Below are 19,761 nucleotides of genomic sequence, written 5' to 3'. Positions count from 1 at the left end.
CAGCGTCGGCCTTACACCACTGTTCTTCACATAGTTTCGCCACTAATAATCCTGAATCTTAGAAGTTTTTAAAACATATGAAAAATTATATATAAACTCAAATAGGTTTTCATCTTTTTTATTACTATCACCATAGTTCAGATCAACATGGCCTCCCTTCTGAAGAGAGAAAGGACATGGATTTTAGAGTGAAGTGGATTTTGAGCCCCTACCATGTTGCAGATTCTTTACTAGGCATGAAGACAGGGCAAGGTACAAAGCCTGAGTGTGAAAACTGGGTCTACAACTCCTATCGTGACGGCCTGGGGAAAGTTATCTAGCCTGTCTAAGCTTCTGTTTCCTCATCCAAAACCTGGGTATAACATTCTTTTTGGAGTTCTTGTAATTAGACCAAATGAACTATGCAAACTATCTGCCATGTCCCTGGTGACCACATTTTCTAATTTACTTCAGCTCAAACATTTATTAAGTGCCGCCTATATACCAGGAATATTTTTAACCATTATATCTTCAGTGGTGAACAAGTATTATGAAATCATCTGTCCTACTGGTTTTTAATCAGAAAACAACTAACCTCTCCTCCCTACGCCAGTGCCCATGCTCTTTCCGTACTGCACTACCCACTGTTCCATGTTTAAATTGAAAGGCCCAGCCTCGCTGTAACACAGCCCCGCTCTGTAAGCCTGGTGTTTGTAACACGACATTCACCGCCTCTGCCAGTTACTACTACAGGTATTCGCGTACCTACCAATCTTATCGCCTTTATCCACATCTTTAAGGGCAGAGTTCATCTATTTTTGGCCACAGAGTCATTTGTATAATACCTAGCACACAGTAGGTGGACAGTACATTCTCAAAGAGTTGTGAGTTTTGAGAACGATTTCACCCCTATAACTCATTAAAGGAAAAACACAATAAAACAAAAACAAAAGGCCTACCACCTTCCAGCTGCCTCAGGGCTCTGTTCCCCGCAGACAAGCTGAAACAGCTCTCTCCTGCTTATAAAATCTCCAAGTAAGGTCTGCAAGCCTCACACTCAAGGCAGGCCCCACGCAGGTGCTGGACGTTCACTCTCCCTGCCTACTCCCGGCCGCTGCAGGGCGCGGGTCTCAGGCACCTGCTGCAGGCGAGCTGCTTTCTCTCTTAGGGTAGAAGTCAAGTCACTTTTCCTTTTCTTCCACACTTTAGTGTGCCTTCCGCAAGAGAGCTTTTGATCTTTTCTCTCCTGCCACCTTAAACTCCCAGCTGACTTAAGCTTGGAGAGGTGGGGCACGTATTCTGAGCCTCGCCCAACCTTGTCTTTTTCTTTAGGCAGAACCTCTCAGTTCCTCTGAAGGCAGGATTACCTCATTTTCAGTACAAAAGAGTAAGAACCTCCAAGTCTAAAACTGAGACAACCTTTTTTATTAACAGGAAAACAAATCTTGACTTTCTATAACTGTTACTTAGAATCTTTTACAGTCCATAATCAATTTTTATATGCAACTTTCCTCTCTAGTTTCATAGTTCTTGTCCTAGAGCTTAAGTCACCAGACTTCCCTACACTCCATGCTATGTAACTGTGTTAAAACCACACTGTTAAGAGTTAGTTCATTTAAACTCTCTGAAGACACAGAATTGTTAATACTCATTCATTCTTAACCAAGTATCAAAAAACAAACACAATAAAATTTCACACCTTGCCACTTTATGGTGTCATCTTTAAATCAAGTTCGAGATGGTACAGACACCCTGCTCTCCCAGAGCAAAGAGAAAAGAGATGCTCAAAATGAAATAAAGAAAGTTTAAATATGTCAGAAGAACTCTGAAAACTATCTTCAAAACTCCCCTGAGTGGAACCATTACAAACTTCTTTGCAATCACAGGGAGAGTTGGTAAATTCCTACTCTAAAAGTATCCCTTCCTTTTCTGATCATAATTTTAAGAACTGAAGTGGATGGTCTGGTTAGAAATCAAGCTCTTCTGTGTGTCTTCTTCACACACACAAAAAACCTCCCAAAACCCACAGGCAAGCTAAGTGAATCTTTTTTATTCATGCTCCTGCACGTCCGCATTTCCCTACCTTAAAAAAAAAAGGAAACAAAGAGGTCGGAGAAAAAAAATCATTTCAAACCATCAAAGTCAAATAAGGAAACCTGTGGTTTATCGCAACGCAGGATTCAGATGAAGAGAGACAAAGGTATATTAATTCCTCACTAGGAAGACACTCGGAGAAGGATCACAGTCCTATACCTAGGATTAAGACGCACAGATACTTCATTCTGTCAGGAGAACATTTTATCAGACTGCGTGACAGTACACTGAAGCTTATCAGCCTCCACATTAGCTCAGAGGAGAGAACGTGTGGATTTGAGCATCAGAGAAGGAACTCTTCTAGGGAGGGCCCACAGACGAAGTCTGGCATGCTTGTTCTAAGAAAGAAAAATCAGATTATCTGGGACAGCAATATGGGTGGCTGCCAGTAATTCTAACCTTATAACACATCCTGAATTCCTGCTTTCATGCTGGATCTTGTAATGTGAAGAGTCTGGTGGGCAGAAAGGGTTTGGGGCCACATTTTAGATTCTCAGCCTCAAAGTCTAATAATTCAAGAGACTGCATATTTTATGCCAGTTTCCCTGTGGGTGCGAAAGGCTGGTGGGGGAAGTGTGTACATCTAAGGAGCCAACGCAATTTCAAAAACATATACCTGAGAAATCAGGCACTGAGAATTTTTCAAAAGCAATTTGAAGCAACCCTCTGTACATAATTTATACTCCTTTCACTTTCAGGAGTGGGAGAGACCATACAGACTCACCACAACAATGAGCCATAGAAATGGGCCATATAAGGTCCACCTGAATTTGACTTAAAAAACAACAAAGTTGAAAAGATGGGGCTCTTTTAACCTCATTTCCTCTCAGCTTAAAATAGCTAGGATTCCCACAGGGCAGTTCTCTAGTAGAATTTGCCACTCAAAATGTGACCCATGGACCAGCATCAGCAGCATTACCATCAACTGGAAGCTTCTTCGTTATGAAGAATCTCAGGCCCCATCCTACAATCACTGAATCAAAATGAACACGGTAACAAAAGTTCCGGGTGATTCCACGCACATTCAAGTCTGAGAAGCTGGGCCAGATAGAGCACTGTCACCAGCAGCAGCAGAGACTCAAGGAAGACAGGAGTAGATACAGTTGCAACTTTCCAGTTAGGGGATGGAAACCATTCTGGAAGACTAACTAGGGAGGCAGTATTCCACCCCTTCCTGCTGATGTATCTCTGTAAGGTAGGCCCTACTTTATCTCTTTAATACATAAAAGGAAATTGGTGCTCAATGGTTAAACAATTTGCCCATGGTCTCATAGCTCGTGAGTAAAGGAGCTAAAAGTTGAACACAAATTTGTTAGACTCCTAGATGATTTCAACTACACCACACTTATTTACTGATAAAACCAAATCAAAACTGACAAAGTCACTGGAAATTTTACCCTGGATGTAACCCTGCACTCTATCTCTGGCCATTACCAAGACTTCAAACAATAAGTGATAGAGATGAGGTTTGGAACTCGGTGTCCACACAGCGTACATGAGCTTCCAAAGGCTGTGGCTCTGGCCAGGTGCTGCTGCTATGACTGATGTGGTCGTTAAGAGCGGTTCTAGAAAGCCCTTGTGAACTGTGGTTACTTTCTATGGTGTCTGCAGTGAGCTCCTGGATGCACACATGGAGAAGAGGGTAGATCTTAGAGCTCACCTCTCAGAAAAGCCACAGGCAAACAGATTTGTTAAAGCTCTTGCCTCCAGTTTTTAGAGAACCCAGAGCAACCATCCCTAAAAGAGGAAAATGAATTATCTTGAGAGCTCTGTTTTTCCTTATTAGGTTTCAATCAAACTCTCAAAAAACCTCCCATGCTTTCACTAACTTGCTCTGGTATCCCCTCCACTACAACTGTTGACCTCATGAAGGCCCCATCCCAACCACTTTTTCATTATCTACCCACTCAAGTCCTGTCTTCCACTCCCTATATCCAACTTTGACTCCATGGTCCATAATTATAATCCCTTCCTTGCAAATCCCCTCGAATCATTTGTCTTCTCTATCACTGCCACTTGGCAAACTCCAATCCTGGTTAAATGCATTATCTGCCCTCTCTGTGCCTGTGCCCAATCAGCTAAAGGTTGCTGGAGAAAAGTCACATAACCAAGCTGACGGACTTCACTATATATTCATGATCACAGACCTCAAGGGAACACTTGGCAATGCCAAGCAATCCCACCAAAGCGGCCTGTGTAAGCTTTCCCGCTCACCAAATGACTATGTCTTACCTTCTCTTCAAACCTACTTCATTCTCTTCCTCCCACCCAACTTGCAGCTGTTGCTCTATCCAAATATTTCATCTTAAAAGAGAAGCATTCAGACAGTCTCTTCCATCCACCAATCTGCAATCCTACCTAGAAATGCGAGCATTGCCTCCTCCTTACATGCGTTACAATGAAGGAAGGACTGTGCCACTCTGTTAACCATCCACTCTTCTCCTGCATCATCCATGTCTCCCCCTCTACTCATCACTGTCATGCCAGCAAACAAACATACGTCCATCTTCAGAAAACCTCCCCTCTGCTCTCATACACCGATGGGCAAAGCGTACGTTGGTATCACCATTCTGGAAGTCCGTGTGGCAATATCTACTAAATTCTGAAATGCGCATGGCCTGTGGCTCAGCAATTCCACCTCCAAGGAACCTACCTTAGAAAACCCCCGTAAGCGTAGAAGGTGGCACACTGCAGCAATCTGGAAGAGCAAAAACCTTTAAGAACATAAATGCCCAACAACAGGTGAGTGACTAAATGAGCTAAATTGTTTTAAAACAATTCTCCTTCAGTCCCTCACCTCCCTTCAGCTCTCCAGCATTTCCGTGTTCACCACTCCACAGTAAAACTGCTCAAAGAAGTTGTCTACAGCTGTTTCCACTTCTTCTTCAATTTCCTCAAAGTCTCGAAGCCCTCCATTCCATTAAACCAACTGGTCCATGTCAACTACTTCCACGCTACCTAAGCCAGTGGGCATTTTGCTGTCCTCAACTTACGACCTCTTAGCAGGGTTCGACAAAGTTGGTAACCTTCTTAAAACATTCTCTTCTTCTAGCTTCTGAAATACTACAATCCGGTTTTTTTTCCTGCATCGCTGAGTACTTCCTTTTAAGTATCTTTTTCTGGCCTCTCTCCCAACAGACCTCTAAAAAGGAGGTATTCCTTGGGGCTCAATCTTGGGTCATCCTCTTCTCTCTCTGAGTTGTCTCATCCATTCCCATAGCTGCAGACACCATCAATATGCTAATAATTATATCCCTACTCTAGACCTCTTCTCATGCTCCAATCTGATTACTTAGCTGTCTCACAAGCATGTCAAACATAACATGCCCACAACTGGGCTCTTAATTCTCTACCACCACTGCCCCTGAAATCTGGCATACCCTTGGTGTTCCCTACTTCAATAAGAATACTACCTGGTTGGGGCCAGCCCTGTAGCCTAATGGTTAAGTTCGACACACTCTGCTTTGGCGGCCTGGGTTCAGTTTCTGGGCACAGACCTACACTACTTGTCAGCAGCCATGCTGTGGTGGCAACTCACATACAAAATAGAGGAAGACAAGCATAGATGTTAGCTCAGGGCCAATCTTCCTCAAGCAAAAAGAGGAAGCTTGGCAACAGACGTTAACTCAGGGTGAATCTTTGTCAGCAAAAAAAAAAAAAAAACCTACCTGGCTATTATCAAAGCCAGAGACCCTTCTCTTATCCCTCACGCCTCACATCGTATGCATTAGCAAGCCCTGTGTGACTTCCTTGATCTCCACTTCCATCACCTTAGCCTAAGCTACAGTCATCTCTTTCCTGGACATTGCAATAGTTCCTCCACTGCCACCATTGCTCCCCTTCAACATATTCATCACACAGCAGCCAGAGGGACTTCCTAAAACAAAAATCAGATCACATCACTCCTCTAACTCTATAGCTTCACATGACACTTAAAAATTTTTTGTATACGAAGTCCTTACAATAGTCTTTCAGGTCCTGTATGATCTGCTGGGTATCCGCCTCTCAAACCTCATTTCTTCTCATTAGCTCCCTTTCAATCACTATCCTCTAACTATACTGATCTTCTGGCAGCTGCTGATCCAGAGTGAGTCCATCCTCTCCACAGCACCTTTTTAGCCCCTTCACTCCCTGCTCTTGAAATCTCTCTTCATCCTGCCTTCATTCTTTGCAAGGCTGGCTCCTTCTCATCTTTCAGATCTCAGGCTAAATAACACCTCCTCAAACAAAACTCCCCAGACCACCCTATCTAGTTGGAGGTCCTTCCCCACAAGCTGATATTCTCTATTACTCTACTCGGTTTATTTTCTTCCTAGCAGGTATCAAAATCTATAATTAATTTACGTGTTTATTCATTTGTTTTCTTATTTGTTGTAGATTTTCTTCATTAGAAAGTAGTGTTTTTGTGTATATCATATACAACTGAGATCTTCCACTACAGAACATTTTATCCCTTGCCTTTCTGTTAGGGAAGGTCAAAGTTATTTGTAGGAGTTTCTGGCACTCAGGCAACTGTCTAACCAAGTCCTATAAATAAAGTTAGAGTGCAACTAATTGCATCCTAGTTACCAAAAGGACTCAAAGTTTTATCATAGCTACAAACCATAAATACATGCCAGCACCAATGGCTTTAGAATGTTAGTCTGAAATAATCATAATATTAATATGAAAAAGCAGTTCTAATTTAATCATTTACTTTAAGCTAATTTGAGTATCATATTCCAAACTGCCTCCCTTCTAATACTATCAATGTTTTCTGCTCAGCACAATAAAATGATTGCATCCCAATCTACACTCCACTATAATCAAGCTTGCTGTATAGAAGTTAATTATCTAGAGTCTAGAAGCATGCATCTAACACAGCAGCCACTAGTTAGTCACATGTGGCTATTTGAATTTAATTAAATTAATTAATATTAAATTTTCAGTTCTTCAGTCACACTAGCCACATTTCAAGTGGTCAAGAGCCACATGAGACTAGTAGCTATCATGATGGACAGGGCAGATGTAAAACATTTCCATTGTCACAGAAAGTTCTGTTGGACAGAGCTGTTCTAGAACACGGTAATAACCAGGAAGCAAAGGCCCTCTAAGTAGCCAGAATATCAAAATGTTCATGCACTTTCATCAGCAGGAAAGCTCTGCCAGTCCTTCTCTCTGAATCTATTTATTTTTATTTTAGAAATATTTCTGTCCTGGTTATCTGGATACCTGCCTATTGAAAATTTAAAAAGCAAATTAGGAAAAAGAGCTAGGAAGCAGTAGGGAATAAGTACCAGGAGAAAGAGAATATTATGTTAGAGGCAACCACATCAGGAGCAAGGGAGAACACGAGAAAAAAATCTAAAAAGCAGATAAGATATCAAAAGCAGACAGATATCAAAATGGGTCCCTTTAGTAAGGCAAAACCAGCAAAAGCTCCTGACATACCACTCTCTTATAGTCCTAAACAATTACTGATGTTGACAACTTTGTTGAAACCATTAAGAATTTACTATTATACTGTTAAGAAGAAATAAATTGTATAGCTATATAACACATTTTAGAAAGCTTTATTTCCAAAATAGCTAAATCTTAAACATCTTGGTGCTTAAAGAAGGGAAAATCCTCTCAGTTAGTTGGAATACTCGATCACCAAAAATAACTCATTCTTAAAATATTCTGCATACTCAAATTCAATTCAGGAGTTCAGTTTCACTAGTATGAATGAATGTTGCCTACAGAGCAGGTGCAGATACAAGAATCAGCTAAGATCCTTCTGTTTAATGCATTATGGGCCATCCCTACACTAGAACACTGGATAGCCTTGGGGGGTGGGGACAGGATGAGGAAGCTCTTAAAATACTGTTATGAAACACTCGACTACATATCTTTAAGTGATAAAAGAAAGGTTCAGAACAATATACAGCACAGTACCATTGAATTAATAAAGAAAAAAAGGAATTACACACAAAAAGGTAAAACACCCATTGCTTCTAGAGGAAAGACTGGGGGACTCAAGACAGGAACTGAGGAGCAACTTTTCACTATATGACTATTTTTACCTTTTGAATATTGAAGCATGTAAATGTATTATTTATACAAAAAACAATAATAATCTTAAACTTTTTTTAAAAGTTCTCTATCCCCAAGAAACGTATAATCTAATGGCTTATCCAGGTTTCAAAACACTGACGGAAGAACGCTTTTCCTTTTACCAATGACTAGACATCTAAATATTTAACACATAGTTTATTCTTACTAAAATGCTCACTCTATACTATTTGAAATGCCAATAAACTAGCTGATTTCAAAAAACTCAAAGTTGAACTTAAACAGAAACTGCAATGATCCTTGTGATTATCTCACATTAACTTTTTAAAGTTTGCATAAATATGTATACATCTCAAGAAAAAACTCATTTGATTGGATAATACAGCAGAGATTGGTTGAAAAGCTCCCAGGGAGCCACAGAATGGTCTCCTGTACCATGGGGAGGCAAGGTCAGCCAGTCCCTGAGGTTGGGAATGCAGCTGGGTGTGGCCATAAGACTAAGTTCTGGCCAATGAGCTATTAGTAGAAATGTTATGTGGGACTCCCTGGAAGTCTTCTTAAGTAGGGGAGGGGGCCTCTTTTCCTCCTCCAAACTGCTTCATGGTAATGCGGGAATGATGGCTGGAGCTGTAGCAACCATGTGGGCCACATCCTACAGACAGAGAAGCAAAGAGCAGTTAAGGATCCTGGATCCTTGATAACCATGGAGCACCACATCACCCCGGACTGCCTAATTCCAGGCTTCTTTTTTGTGAAAGACATAAAAACCGCTCTCTTGTTTAAGCCACTTGGTGGGGGGGGGGGAGGATTTCTGTTATATGCAGCTGAGGTTAATTCTACGGATGTTTTCAATAGCAAATTATTTTACTGTAATTTACACATCAAAATTCAATTTCTTTTGAAACAACAGAAAGCTCTACACACATTAGTAGAGGGCAGGCCTGAGATTAAGACAGAGATTGTCAAAGAATCTTGAAATGTCTAGGCTGGAATTCTAGGCCAAAAAGTCAACTAGTCCACCCCCCTAATCTACTGTCTCTAACCATCCCACACCAAAATGACATAAATAAAATTTTAAGTTAACAACTCCTGAATTCTGGTAATGAATATATACTCTCATATTTGTCATCTGTGAAATGAGGGTAATAATGCCTACTTCACAGGGATGTTGTCAGACCCAAAGAAAATAGAGTATGTTAACTATTCTGTAAATAGAGCATTAGATATTATCATTACCATGACAATTACCACTGTAACAGCCAACTGGTGTGAGTCACGAAACAAAAATTAGATGAAAGCAATTAAATAGACAGAAACTTGGGTTTGGGGCCCAAGGAATTCTGTGAACTTGCCAAACTTCTTTCACCAACTCCCTTATCTCTTTATCGTTCAGAAAATACTACATTAGGAACTTCAGTGGCCTTCTCGAAAGAAGGCAAAGAAGGCAGGTAAGTGGTTGCAAGGAGAGAGAACAACAGCAGCAAAAGGTTTAAAGCAATTAGTGAACACGAGGCAGCTGAAATATACGATCCTGTTTCAGTCTTTCACAAGTTGTCAACAGGTAATCCAACAATTTTTAAATTGATGCTAACAATATTTTTCTTCTACAATTTATTCATTCAAAATAAAAATACTAAATACATGTACACGGGTCCTGTGATGCAGAAAGACTATTTTTAACCTGAGTACTAAGGCATAGGCAGTATATTTAAAACAAAATGGCTTAAACTCTTCCACTTTTGTGCTTAAAAATGATCTAACTTCTCCAAAACATGTTTTGAAGTCTGACAAAAAGCAAATGAATTCACTTCTTGAAGCCATTAACTCATCTATGAGACCATTTCTGATGACTACTTTAACCCACACGCACATTGTACATGAGTCATACTGTGCTGTGTTGTTCAATTAACTATACTTCGAAAAGTATTCCACAGTCAAATAACTTTGAGAAACATACTTTAAGTAATTCTACAACTTGCCAAATTTCAGCTTTTCATAGATCTTCTAACAGGGTACTAAAATTAATAGATGCTGTTTGCTAATTTCAAATGTACTCATAGGAAGAAAACAAGCTATTCAGGGGTGTCAGAGATTAGCTGACAGGCAGATAGGTGCCAAGAACTTGCTACACAATTTAAAGGGCTATAATCAGGAGAATGGGAGTGTGAGAAACAAATTTGGACAGCTTGAAGGTTTCTGTTCCCAAGAAGGGACACCAAGGGTACTGCCGAGCCCCTTCTGCTCTGAATGGCCAAATCCAAGCAGCTTTAATTAAGCAATAAGATTGCTGGAGAATGAGAACTACTCTACCTTTCCGAGGTGACATACTTATCTTATCATGCCTATTTATGAGTCTGAATGAATGACTGCAGGTTGAGAGTCTTTCGAATTAGCAGAAAAAACTGAAATCACATTATCTTCTGAGAAAGTAATCTATCCAATCCATGCTAGAATGGACCAGACCATTCTATCCCAGATCTAACTGACGGCTTCAATACCAAAGTTCTCCCAAAAGTTAGTACATGCCAAACTCTATAAGCTTATTTTCAGGCTATGACTACACTCTTAATAACATAAATGAGTTCAGTGGGACTTTAATCATTTCTGAAACACAGTTTATTTTTAGTAAATATAACAGTCCCCCACATGGGAAGCTACAACCATGCCAAAAATTTTCTATGAGGAGATAAAATCCTATTTATAGACCTATCAGTTGCTCCTTGCTTAGGTTGTGACATAGTTTCCACTTTAAGCCTGATATGACCTCCCCTGCCTCCTCTGGTCTCTAATGTTCTTTTCATCCTGAAGTTTCTCACATTTATCTTTATCTCCACAGGGTACTTAAGTTAAGCTACTACGAGTGGGGGGAAAGGGAGAAGGAAAGAATAATCTCCTTTCCCTAAGCCTTCTCCCATTGGAGAGTTTAAGCTAAGTTTCAGGAACCTAAAAAGGGGAAAAGAGTTCTTCATTTGGTGGGCTTTTGGGGAGGGCCCAGCATAAATATTCAGCAATCATCAAGAATATTGCTACGAGCCTTGAATATGGTAAATGGGCCTGAAGTCTTCATCTGTGTATGATTTAGCCTAAAGTTTCCTATCTTTTAAAAACCCAACAAGAATAAATGTCTAGGGGTTTCTAATATAGAGAGTATTGTACTCAAAAGCTAACCAGGGAACCGAAAGGTAAATATAAGAGCTTTATTAAATTTTTCCTAAAACTTGCGACCGCCTCAGGGATGGAGTTGTCGCTGCTTTAACAGCAGCTGCTGGCATCTTTACATTCCCCACTTGCAATGCTGATTGGCGAAGTCTTCCTCCCCCAGTCTCCGGCTATGTACATCAGCAATTCTAGAAAGGTAAATACCTTACCCTAACTCAGGGAACTATTGTCATTGTTTTCTTTCACTAGCAGTGGCATGACCCATATCCCATCTCGCCCCTGCCCTGTCCCACCCTACACCCTGGAGGAAACTGTAAATGAACCCTGCCTTTACTGCTCTGGAAAACCCTAATCTCTTTCACCTCAACTCCAGTAAAATTTGCTGTCCCTGGTTCACTTATTTTTTTTACAGTCTTAAGCATATACTGCCCTTTGTTATTAACTCCATGTTTGTAGGTCTTGTATCCTGAACGAGACTGCAAATTCCACTCAATTATGAGCTCCTAAAGGGCAATGAGCACGTCTTCTTCATCTCAGTATCATCAGATTCATGCCAAGTGATCGGCATAAAACAGGCACACAGGAAACAACGTCGAAGTATTTGTGAGACTGAACTGGACGGTGGAGACAACGTCGTGAACACACTTCTCTCCTGTGAATCTCTCACTGCAGACAGCTGGGAAGGGGCACCATAACTGTAGCAGAATTGAACCACAAGCAAGTCCTGAAAACAGGCCGTTCAGTAAGAGAAACCCACCTTTCATTGGATTCCCACCATCATTCTCAGGTGTTCAGAGAGCCAGCTTCAAGCGCATTTGGGGATCAGTGTTTTACGTGAATTTCCTGCTGGAGTGCAGGAGATTTAGTCTTGCTTTAATTTTAAGTTCATCTCAGAACGCTTTGCTTGTGTTATTAAATGTTCTAATGCATATTCATAAGGGAAGGGTAGGGCTAGGGTTAGGGTGAACACAGGATGTATCAAATAATGGGGCAAATGATAACATTGCCTTACCTCCAAGAAAATTCTGCTTTTCTCCATCTACCTCTATATTATCCTCCCTCAGGCCTACCTCTTCCTGCCCAGCTTAATCCACAATGAAATCCCCAACTCTCCTGTACCTGATGATGAGTAGCTAGTTATTTAGTATTTTCACTTATAACAAGAAGGGATGGATTCAAATTTCAGTAAAAATAATTTGAACTAAACATTAGTAAAAGTTACCTGATTGTAAAAGCTGGAAAGGACCAGAAAATACTTCCCTTAAATATTTGTTTCAACTGTAAAGTTTATCATATAAAATGGTATTTCCCTTTTAAAAGAAGACAGATTTTCTGGGGAGGTGAGACCTGAGGCTTGGGCATGGATGATTAAATGAACCCTAAGACCTTTTTCCAGAGGGAGCATGGTCTGAAGAAAGAATTTCAGTCTGGAAGTGAAACAGACCTGGAATCAAATTGCCAAATCACCACTCATTAGCTGCGACCTTGAGCAAGTACTTCAACCTCTCTTAACCTCTGTTTCTTCATCTATAAACTCAGAGTTATTATGAAAATTGGAAATAATGTACATAAAACATCTAGGTCAGTGCCTGGCTTACTAAGTTATAATTGTTAATAGATTCGCTTCCCATCATTTTTCTTAGTTTGCAACAAAAGACAGAAAATGATTCCTTGGCAAATCTGACATTTTAGGGCTACTACTATAATTTATTTTAAATTGGTAGCAATAGAATATCACTAAGAACTCATCTAAAGAAAGCTATTTTCTCCATGAATTTAAAAGTAAAATCTGCAGGGAGAGAAACACAGTGTTCCTTCCATTGGGCAAGATGTCCCTATTAAGCCAGATGGCTAAGATCATTTATAAGGACTGTAGTGAAAAAACAAAGCTCTAAGAAAGGAGGAGCTTCTAATGGGGGGAGGGATGTCATAGGGATTCTGGGTAGGACTAAACCCAATATTGTGGTGTCTAAGTCACAGAAAAGCTTTGAGTAAAGGAGATTTTTTTTTTTTTAATCTCCTCAAAATTCCACTCCTCCCTTAAACCAGAGATACTCGACTATCACAAACACAAGGCAAAGAGGAAAGGAAACACCTGCACGCGGAAAGGGCGACACTGAGGAAGGGGGAGATGCTGGCTGGAAAGGATGAGAATTTCTCTGTGGAGCAAAGAGGAAACTGGCTGCTGCACCGCCTTCTGCTGCTGCTTTCAGGAGATGGCAGGAATGTCTAAGGCATGCACCTGCTCTAGTAACAGGGCCGTGAGAGGGAAGACAGTCATGTCTGGCCCTTCTACAGGGCAGGACTAAAAGCTACTAAGGAGTTAAAGCTTTCAGAGTATTAGAATGAAAATGCTGGAAGGACTTTTAGGGCTTTTCTAGCCAGCCCAGTGGAATGGAAGAAAGTGCAGGCATTAGAGCCAGATGGGCCTTCCCAGCTATGTGACCTTGCGCAAGTTGGACAGCCCCTCTAGCCTTCACTCTTCTCATCTAGAAAATTGGATGAACAGCATTTGCCCTGCAGAGGGCAAACTGTAAAAAGCACACTGCTTCAGAATAGGTACTAAATACAGGTTAAATGCTTTTCCCCAAACCTCAGGCTAGCCACACATCAAATGCTGCTGGCTGGCATATACATCTCTATCAAAAATGTTCATTCTCTCCCTTTCCTTTCCCTCTAACTTAGCAGAAAGGGAATCAAGTCCAAGTAGGGAAAGTAACTTTCCCAAGGTTACACTGCTGGTTATTGACAGAATTAGGCCTTAAAATCCGTTTCTTCAAGCTCAATGCATTGGACCTTGCCTCATTAGAACCACTCCCTTGGGGACACAGCAAGCTTAGTTTAACGTGATATGGGCTCAGAAAATCAATGTGAACAAGGGAACACGCTAACTGCAATGTCAGCAGCTCCCTGCGACTCAGACACCCAAGAGTTAAACACCCAGCCTCAGCCAAGGCTCCGGGAGCTGGAGAGCTGCAGTTGGGCAGACTCCTTACGGGAGGAGGCCAGAGAGGCACTGAAATCCATTCCGCGGCGTGATTGGTTGTTTCCAAAGGGGTGGGGAAGAGGAAAAGGGAGAAGAATGTCACCCGATCACTACGGGTAAACAACAGCAGGAGCATCTGCTCAGGTTTTCAACTAAATCTGTAAAATATTTCTGAACACTTGACCACCAAACTCAGAAGACTGTAACCTCTGACCTTCACGAACAAGAGAGCCCGTGTTCTGTAATCACCAGCTACTTAGTAATACAATCTGGACGAACGAACGCAAAAAGACAGTTTAATATTTCTCTAGCACAACATTAGTACCAAACGCTCATCCTCTAGGGGCTTGAAATCAACACCGCCACCATCCCTCCACCCGCCCTTGCCATTAGAGAGGAACCAGCCTGCTCGCTTCTACTCTACCATTTTTCTCAAACTCTGCCATTTCAAAAACCGGACGAGACTACACAATCACATTCCCTCCTCTGAATTTCTCTCCATCCTCTTTGAGAGGAGCCCCTCCTTTTTAAAAAGGATATCTTATTGCAAGATGCAACCTCTCTGTAATTATGTTAGCACACATGTGCAAGCAGAGAGAAGGGAGGGTCTGGAGAGACAGAAACCCAATATCTTGCCAAATCCATTGGGAAGTCTGCCCAAGTTATTAATCCAGGACGGGACCACTTAAATGAATTCGTTGAGGTAATGCCCTTCAATCCTGGCTACATTCTTTCCCCCAGGGGAGAATGCACAAAGGGGGTGTCTCCTCAAAATCTTATTACCCCCAACAACTCTTTCTTCCTAGAAGTTTCTCTCTCTCATTTCAAAGACAGACACAAAATATTTCAGTTCTGAGTAGGGAATCAGCGAGTCAGCCCCTCCTCTCGAATAGACTACGGGGCCTCCTCAAGACTGATCAGTAAAGAGCCACCGAAAACTGCATTCCCTTTGTTCCTACGTAAGAACACAACCAAATTCTAAAGTCCCAATAGTTGAAATCCAGGGTCAAGGGGAAAAACCAAAGTAAAACTGAAGAGAAAGGCTCCTACGGAATGACTAAAACCTGAGGACCCTTAAGAAACCAAGTTAGGGGCCAGCCCAGTGGCGCAGCGGTTAGGTTTGCACATTCCGCTTCAGCAGCACGGGGTTTACTGGTTCGGATCCCGGGTGCAGACCTATGCACTGCTTGTCAAGCCATGCTGTGGCAGGGCATCCTACATATAAAGTAGAGGAAGATGGGCACAGATGTTAGCTCAGGGCCAGTCTTCCTCAGCAGAAAAAGAGGAGGATTGGCAGCAGATGTTAGCTCAGGGCTAATCTTCCTCAAAAAAAAAAAGAAAGAAATCAAGTCAATCCAGGGACCAACTTGAACCCGCCTTAGTGTGGCCCAGACCCACCCTAAAGAATCCGCAACTGCTGGGCAGCCCTATCTCTTGGAATTGCGTACACTAGGAAAGACCTGAAACTACCATGGACTCAAAGAGCAAGGATTCCCCAACACTGAGCCAAAGGCAAATCAGCTTCAGGAAGTGGCGGAGGCTCCTTATGTCTCCCCTTTGTTTCTGCTCTGTAATCCCAAAGCCAAATTTAATCTAAACTATGCTGCTAATGCCCTTTGCTAACAAAGAGGTCTCATCTATAAATCCCAGGGAACATAACTGACTCCGCTCTCTCTTGCAGGAATGTTTAGCAAATTAACTACTCGAGGAGTTCCGCATGGCTACTATAAACACAGGCTTCCGTGTCAGACACGCCTCGGTCTAAGTACCTGTTCCACCACTTCTCAGCTCTGTGACCTAAACCTCTCCAAAGCTCAGTTTCTTCATCTGTCATATATGGCTTCCACCATCTACCTTATAGGGAGAGTGTTAATAATAATGAGGGGGGGGGGGGGGGGGGCAGGGGGTACTTACTTAGCACAGTACTTGATGCACAGTAAGCATTCAATAAATAGTAGCTGTCACTACAAATTATAACTGAGGACTATAAAACAACTTCTATAAAGAAATAACGCCACCAGCAGACAACTGTATTAGCATTCCTGCGCCTTACCCATCCCATCAGAGTGGTAAACAGCACAAGAATGCCAAAGATCACTTACTGACTATCTACTGAGCAATGCGCTAGGTGATGGGGGGAGAGCGAAGGACATAACCTCTCCCTGTAAAGTGGCTCACGCTGGGGAGGGAAGACACAACGGAAGGGAAGTAATGAGGAGGAAGGGACCGTCTCAGTGTGGAACTACTACTCAGCTTACGGGTTCCACCGGGAAGGGGTTCCTTCTAAGTCTAGCCCCAGCTGTTAGGATCATGCCGAATAGATCTATGAGGGTCATGGGGCAGAGGAGCACCAGAGAGCGAAGCCCACGCTGGAGTTCTACACGTTAAGTGAGAGGAGAGGAGAGCGGCAACATGTACAGTGGGAGAAAGACTTTGGTCTTTTCATGTTATACCAGGCAAAAATTATACCAAGCATGGAGTTGGCAATCACGACCAGACATTTTTCGGCAGGTATTACAAGATTACTGCTTGTCGGGTTAGCGCAGCAGCACATAGATTTTTTTTAGCAAGTAGACATGGGCTCCTCAAGCAATTACAACTGAGTAATCAACACACGTGTACTCAGTGGAAACCGTGCACTGGGGAAGGCCAGAAGGGGCTGGGTTCTGAGAGTCAGGGGCACCCAAACTCACAACCAGTGTGCTCTTGCTCTCCTCTGTCTGCCAAATGTTCACCCTCACAATCCCAGTCTGTCAAAGTCTCTCACAGACACCTTAAAGCCTGCACTGCTGACGGGTGGAGCAGGGCTAGGCCACTCCTTGGTCATGAGAGCACGTGGCCAGCAGGAAACGGCATTACACTGGGCGCAAAGCACTGAACTGAGAATGAGGGCTCTATCCTACAGACCCCGCTCCCCCACTAGCAAGAACTCTAAGAATATCAGACTGTGGCCTTGGGTAAGTCATCTAACCTCTGAGACTCAGTCTCCTCATCTGCAGAACAAGGGCGAGGTGATGAAATCCAGCTCTGACACTCAACGATTTAGGACCTGAGGGCCAAGCTGACGTTCCCTGTGCTGGTTCTCGTGTCAATGTTAGGGCAGACATGCCATAGAAGAGTCAGGGTATTAAGACAAGTGATTACAATTCACTCTTTAAACTGGACCAAAAGTTCAGGGACAGTAGAAAGCCAGCCACAACATTTCTGGAACACAAACTAAAAGGTTTTGGGACTTAAGAGTCTTGGCCCAGATCATTCATTTTATGAAGGTCAGGACTCTCTGTTCCCTGGACAGTAAACCAGGAAAGAAAGCAACGAGACAACAGTAAAGTCCACTGGCACCTGGAAGGGCACACAGTTTGCTTACTAAAGGAGCCCTCCAACACTACCCTGAGAGGACATGCAGGGGCCTGAGAGGAAGCACTCATTCCAAATATACGGGAGCGACAGCTGCTCTTTCTAGCCAATGGAGCAGGACCTGAAGGATGGGTGTAATCTCCACTGAACAAATCACATAGTCAGAAAAAAATCTCACAACTGCCAGCACTCAACAAACGGGCAGCTCTTTAAAGAGGGCTCTCTGGGGACCGAGAGCTGCAGTAACCAAGGGACATGTATCCAGGTTAAATCGGCAGAGGCCTCTCCAGTTCCACACGAGCTATCGCAGGGGCACTGGCCCTGGCCAACACACCAGATTTTCACAACGAGCTCCCTGAATGCCGCACGTGTCCAGGTCAGAAGAGCTGCCGCTTTGCTGCAAACAACGCACGAAGCAGTAGATGCCAAGTGTCCTATTTACCTACGCATCTGGTTACCATTCCTCAAGGGAGCCTGACAGGTTTGTTCCTCACAGTAGCTGCCCATTCCGCCCATTGTAAATTAGGAAGAAGACGTCTTAGTTATTGTCCCATTCCCTTTACGTTTCTCTTCCCAACATAAAAACATAAGTAAGGTGTGGTGTGTCCATACAATGGAACATTATTTAGCAACAAAAAAGAGTGAAGAACTGACACACGCTACAACATGGAGGAAACCTGAAAACATCATGCTAAGTGAAAGAAGCTAGACACAAAGGACACACACATTACTCTGCGCCCCTTTATATGACATATCCAGAATAGGCAAGTATGTAGAGACAACAAGGAGACTAGTCGTTGCCCAGGGCTTGGAGGCCAGGGGGAATGGAGGAACTGGGAAATGATGACTAAGGGATATGTGCTTTCCTTCTGGAGTGATGAAAATGTTCTAAAATTGGCTGTGGTGATGGTGGAACAACTCTGTGAATATACTACAAGCCACTGAAATACATATTTTAAATGGGTGAATTGTATAGCATCAAATCATACCTCAGTGAAGCTGTAAAAAGAAAATGCCTCAAAGGAATTCCAGCCTCGTTTAGGAGGGGAAATTGAACCAGGACGATCTGACTCTTCCAGCCATCCCCTGTTTCCAGATGCCGGCCCTCGCTCCGGCCTCTCAGCGACTCGTTTGCTGTGTCGTTCTCTGCTCCGCTGCAGCACCCGGCACAGGCTTGCAGCTCCCCCAGACACTGGGCTGGACGGCAGCTTTGTGGGGTCTTAAGCTCACCCCTCTCTACCTTGACTTTAGTGACTTTCCTTCCACATCTAGCTTCCCTCTGTCCCTGAAGAGATCCTAAAATCACCCCCCATCCCTCAGCAGTGGCTAACGACCTGCCACACCATGAGAAAGGAATAAAGATAAATGATACTACAAATATACAAGTTTGGGAGTTTCAACAAATCTGAACTCTAATCAAACACTTAAACAAGTTCCTTTAAGTCTCTCAGTTTCCACTTCCGTAAAATGGGGAAAACACCATCTAATGCACCTGGTTATTATAAAAATTAAATCGGAAAATCAATGATTAATCTGATGCCTGGCACACAGAAGGTACTCAATAAATAATAACCATTATTTATAGAAGTCTCATGCTCAGTTTCTTCATGCTGTCATCCAGCAGATAAACCTCTATGTCAAAAAGGCAGCAATAAAAGCACGCCACTGGCACCATAAAATTATTTATAACAGCTTTTCTGACTTATTTGTTTTAACCTAGCTCACTCACAGATCCCTAGTCTATTCCTAATACTTCTGGATATTTTAGTTCAATTTCGTTTTCCTGTGTCTGGACTCACTTTCACCTCAAAAATGAGGCTTAGTATTACCTCTCCAGCTCCATATTCCCTCCTCAACCATCTGTATTTATCACCTTAATTATAATACTTTAAGCTACTAAGGGTAAACTGTTTACCCAGAGTGGCACAGCATTCAGAATCCTATTCCTCCTGAAAGTCATCACGGAATCAAAACAACTTAAGATGGACTTTAGGAAGAATTATGAAGGAACCTTACAATGGAACACTAAGCAGCCATGAAAAATGATGCTACAGAAACAGTTTGGGGCCGGCCTGGTGGCGCAGTGGTTAAGTTCGCACATTCCGCTTCAGCGGCCTGGGGTTCGCTGGTTCGGATCCCAGGTGGGGACATGG

General features: G+C 42.5%; 1 protein-coding gene across 17 annotated transcripts in view; it reads right to left on the bottom strand.

Annotated features, from left to right (window-relative positions):
- The window catches only part of RBFOX2 (RNA binding fox-1 homolog 2), a 261,300-nt gene that overhangs the window by 143,889 nt on the left and 97,650 nt on the right, over nucleotides 1–19,761 (bottom strand). The gene's annotated exons all lie outside the window — the stretch shown is intronic.

The sequence above is a fragment of the Equus quagga genome, chromosome 19 (assembly GCF_021613505.1).
Source record: "Equus quagga isolate Etosha38 chromosome 19, UCLA_HA_Equagga_1.0, whole genome shotgun sequence".
Taxonomy (NCBI): Eukaryota; Metazoa; Chordata; class Mammalia; order Perissodactyla; family Equidae; genus Equus; species Equus quagga.
Note: the sequence above shows the minus strand (reverse complement) of the source record. Positions and strands in the feature narration are given on the sequence as shown.